This window comes from Mastomys coucha, unplaced genomic scaffold (assembly GCF_008632895.1).
Source record: "Mastomys coucha isolate ucsf_1 unplaced genomic scaffold, UCSF_Mcou_1 pScaffold20, whole genome shotgun sequence".
Classification (NCBI taxonomy): domain Eukaryota; kingdom Metazoa; phylum Chordata; class Mammalia; order Rodentia; family Muridae; genus Mastomys; species Mastomys coucha.
This window is the reverse complement of record NW_022196903.1, coordinates 78,955,096-78,960,115: the sequence shown is the minus strand read 5'-3', so window position 1 is coordinate 78,960,115 and position 5,020 is coordinate 78,955,096. Positions and strand designations below refer to the sequence as shown.

General features: G+C 44.9%; 1 long non-coding RNA gene across 1 annotated transcript in view; it reads right to left on the bottom strand.

The window, feature by feature from the left end:
* Positions 1–2,126: 2,126 nt before the first annotated feature.
* LOC116098214 overlaps positions 2,127–5,020 on the bottom strand; it is a 16,104-nt gene continuing 13,210 nt past the window's right edge. Inside the window, exon 3 of the long non-coding RNA XR_004121746.1 lies at positions 2,127–2,754. This is a non-coding gene — a long non-coding RNA (uncharacterized LOC116098214). The remainder of the gene's footprint in view (positions 2,755–5,020) is intronic.

Sequence of the window (5,020 nt, the reverse complement as noted above, 5' to 3'; positions counted from 1 at the left end):
AGAGAGAGAGAGAGAGAGAGAGAGAGAGAGAGTATGGCTGTAGTGGAAGGATTGGTAAGAGTTCAAGGCCAGCCTTGAATCACACCCTGGTGTCCCTTCACGTCACAAGACTCAAGTTAATAGCTAAGCAGGACTCAAATAACTTTGGCTCAGATCAAACTGGAGGCTGTAACAATTTAACACAACAAAACAAAAACCAATAGTCTGTAGCCATTGTAAATGTTGTTTATTTTTGAGGATTATAAATTTTACAATGTTAAATTTCCAAAGATAAAAATTATACAAAACAGTCAGGTCTGCCACACACCTTTAATCCCAGCACCCAAAGCAGAGGCAAGGGGATCCTGCTGGAGCTGGAATTAGAGGCTGTGCTGGGAACCTGACCCAGCCTTTTCTCTTTTCTCTGAAAGAGCAGTGGCAAGCACTCTTAACTGCTGAGCCATCTCTCCAGTCCTGGTTGGCTATCCCTCCCCCACCAAGACTGTTTCTCTGTCTTGGATGTCCTGGAACTTGCTCTGTAGACCAGTATGACCTCAATCAAACTCAGAGTTCTGCCTATCCCGAGTGCTGGATTAAATGCATGCACCACCCTGCTTCTTTTCTAATTTAAGACAGGGTCTCATGGAGGCCAGGCTGGTCTTGAACTAGCTATATAGCCAAGGTTGACCTTGAACTTCTGATCCTCCTGCCCCTGCCTCCAAGATGCTGGCATTACCAGTATGCTCTGCCACACCTAGTTTACATGAATGTGGAATCCAGGGCTTGAGCATGCTGGCTAAGCCCCCTCTGCTAACTAAACTATATTTCCAGCCCACTCAGCTTGGGTGTGTAAGTATTCCTGTTTAGACATACCTTATTTAACATAGATAGTAGATTTTTTTTCATTAATTTATTTATATGTATGTGTGGACCTGTCAGAGTGGTACCACAACATATGGAAGTCAGACTAGAGGAAGTTAGTTCTCCTTTCCTCTATGTGGATCTCGGGGATTGAACTGAGGTCATCACACTTGGTGGTAGTCACCTTTTCCTGTTAGCCATCTCATCTACCCTGTGTGGCAGAATCTTGACCTTAAACTCACTGCTGACAGTGGGTGAAACAGGAGGCTATGCTGTTACTGACAGACTTCTGCACAGTGCTAGCCTTATAAGATTATATATCCTATGAGATGTGCTGCCAACACAAGCCTGTAATTCCAGCACCTAGGAGGAAGTAGGAAGTAGGAAGTAGGAAGATCCTTTGAAACTCAAGGTCAGTTTAGACTACATAGTGAGTTCCAGGTCACCCAGGGCTACACAGCAAGACCCCGTGGCAATAATTTTGAAAATCCATAGCTTAGCCCAGTGTTGTTGCGGCCCTCTTGGTTTGTGTTAGTGTACTCTGAGATGTTCACAGAATCAAAAATTTCACCCAAATCACAGTTCTCAGAATGAATATCCATGCTTAGGCAAGATGTAACTGTTTTCTCTGTAAGGGAATGGCAGTCTCCCGTGCTTATGAACGCTAGATTGTGTGTTAGCGAGGCACTTGTAGGCTTTAAACAACCAAGGCAAGCCTGGAGTGATAGCACACACCTTTAATACCAGTACTCGGGAGGCAGAGGCAGGCAGATCTACATAGAGCAGTGGTTCTTAACCTGTGGGTCTTGACCCCTTTGGGGAGGGTTGAATGAACCTTTCACAGAGGTTGCATATCAGATATCTACTTTATGATTCATAACAGTAGCAAAATTACAGTTATGAAGTAGCAACAAAATAGTTTAATGGTTGGAGGCCACCACAACCTGAGGAACTGTATTAAAGGGTCACAGCATCAAGAAGGTTGAGAACCACTGACAAATAGGGACCCTGCCTCAAAACAAACAAACAAACTGAAAAGATGCTACAGGAAAGTGTGGTCCCCAGTTCCTGTTTCAGGGACCTGTCACAGGGACCTGTCACAGGGACCTGTGGCTTGTCAGGGTCTCTCCTGACACCCAGAAGGAGGGATGTCTCTTGGTAGGCATGTGCTGTGGTCTCATCAGAAGGACTTTGTCTTTCTTTTTCTTTTTTCTTTTTAAATTTCTTCTTCTTTTTGAAAAAGTTGTATTGTGTTTATTTGCTCTTCCTCTTCCCCACCCCTCTCTGTGTGTATGTACAACTTTCTGGAGTTGGTTCTCGACTTATATCATGTGGGTTCCAGATATCTGGCTTGGTGACTAGCAATCGCTTTATCCATCTCAGAAGGGCCATGTCCTCCCAAATCCTGAAAGGCCAGCTCTCACTCTGACTCCAGTAAGTTGAGCTCAAGGGAAGGGGGCTCCTGTGAGCCAGAAGTGGGGAGGACAGCAAGGGAAGAGGGCAACTCTGCTCTCTTGGGGTGCAGGAGATGACCAGGGGCCAAGGAAGAGGGATGGCCGGTTTTCTCAGAGTGTCCAGACTCAGATTAGCGAAGACTTGCAGGCCAAGCCAAAGAGTTTCATTCTTCTGGAGAGACAGAGTGGGGGTGAGGTAGGGTCCCAAACCTTGAAAAACTGGGCAATTGCCTGTGCTGATGTCCATAGACTTTATAGTTTTGAGTCGTGCACGTGAGCAGCAGAGGGCGCACTCAGCTAAATGCAGAGAGAACTTGGGCAAACGGCCTGGAGATCTTGAGGAGCTAAGATGCTGAGCTGAACAGAACCGGGTACTCTGAAGGTGGAGTCCGAAGTTTGGAATAAATCACACGATAAGAAGCTAGCTTGGAGATGCTCATTCCATCCACACTCCCAGAACCTGGAGAAGGAAGCAGGAGGATCCGGAGTTTAAGGTCATCCTTACCCAGCCTGGGTTACATGAAATTTTGTCTCAAGAAAGGAAGAAAATAAATGTTCTTGAAAGTTACATATCAGTGTCCCATATCTACAATTTTAACATGTGGCGGGCTAGGGCAGGAGGGTCTCAAATTCAAGGCAAAGCTGGATGTGGAAGTGCACAGGGCCAGCCTGGTCTACATAGTGCATTCCAGGACAATAGCTTACACAATGAGGTCCTGTCTCAAAACTAACCAACCAACCAACCAAACAAACAAACAAAAATTAAGGCCAATTTGGTCTAGATAGTGTAACCTTGTCTTTAAAAAAAAAAAAAGGTAGGAGGTGGTGGTGCATGCACAGCATGCAGAAGAGAGGAGAATCTGAGTTTAAGGCCAGCCTGGTCTACACTGTGAGTTCCAGGATAGCAAGGGCTACACAGAGAAACCTTGTCTTGAAAAAAAAAAACAAACAAACCCCAAATCCAAAACCAAACAAACAAACAAAACAACGCAACAAAAGTGTGTGTGTGTGTGTGTGTGTGTGTGTGTGTGTGTGTATTTTCCTCCATCTGGAACAAGATTCTTCTCTCCAACCTGAAAGGCAGCAGGGACCCGTGTTTTTCACTTCTCTCCGTTCATGGAGGACAACGGACTCCCACACAGGCACATCCCTGTCCAGTTTGTTTCAAGGCCTTGCCACATATGCATCTCTGGCCATCCTGAGCTCACATCTTGCGCTCCTAGCAATCCTCCTAACTCAGCGTTCAGAGAGTGGTGGTTACTGGGCATGCAACCATGTTCAAGGCATAGTTTGGGGTTTGTGCATCATAGTTTATGCTCTGGGACCTAGGGCGGTCAGTCAGTTGATAGAGAACTTGCCCAGCATGACAAAGACCTAGGTTTGAGCTCCAGAAACTTGTGAAATAGGCACGGCAGTACTTGTCTGCAATCCCAGCACTTGGGAAATAAAGACACAAGGATCAGTAATACAGGGTGGAGCTGGACAATGGTGGTGCACACCTTTGATCCCAGTGCTTTGGACCTCTGTGAGTTCTAGGACAGCCAGGGCTACACAGAGAATCCCTGGCTCAACAAACAAACAAACGAACAAACAAAAAACAGAACAAAGCCGGGCGGTGGTGGCGCACGCCTTTAATCCCAGCACTTGGGAGGCAGACGCAGGCGGATTTCTGAGTTCGAGGCCAGCCTGGTCTACAGAGTGAGTTCCAGGACAGCCAAGGCTACACAGAGAAACCCTGTCTCAAAAAACAAAACAAAACAAACAAACAAACAAACAAAAAAAACAGAACAAAACAAAACAAAAAAAAGGAAGAAAGAAATACTGGGTCAACCCCAATTACATATGGGGTTTAAGGCTAGCCTGGGCTACTTGAAACCCTGCCTCAAGAGAAAAAAGCCTATGCGGTTATGGACAGAATAGAGATAAATGTTGACAACTTTTGAAACTAAATATTGGAAATGAAAACATTCATTATATTCTTCTGTCTACTTTAGGGTTTTTGAAAATTTCTACAACAAAAAGGATTTTTTTTTCCAGGCAATTAGAAAGCAAAGTGGTATCATCTACAAAGAAACAACTATGGAGTTGACAGGTTTGTCACCAGCAAGGGTAAACAGACCATAGTAGAATAATATCCTCAACGGATAAAAAGAAAATAGCTACCATGTTAGAATTGAGTATTCAGCGAAATTAGCTTTGACGAGTAAGGTGAATTGAGGATACAGCCAGAATAAACAAAAGCTGTGCTTAGCCCAATAAACAGGTGCAAAAACCCCGCTAAGGAGCAGTCTTCAGGAAGACAGGAAAATTCTAGAAAAAAATAAATGGATATAGGTATGGCTAAACTGTGCCTCCTCTATTAAATCACTGTGTAATTTGACCTCTATGTCTTGTTTGGGAGAGATAGGTTTTCTCCCTACAGTTTACTGGCCTCTCTGCCCTGTTTTTGGTTTGGTTTGGTTTGATTTTTTTGGTTAAATACATTGGTGAATCCAGCTTCTCAGATAAGGGTCCCATCTTCCATCCAACTTCCTCCTCCCAAGACATCCTGTACACATACATTTATATTTTCCTCCTAGTCCTCCTCCTCCTTTTCTTCCTCCCCCTCCTCTTCCTCCTCCTCTTCTTCCTCTTCCTCCTCCTCTTCCTCCCCCCTCCTCTTCTTCCTCTTTCTCTTCCTCCTTCTCTTCCTCCCCCCTCCTTCCCCCTCCTCCTCCTTCTTCCTC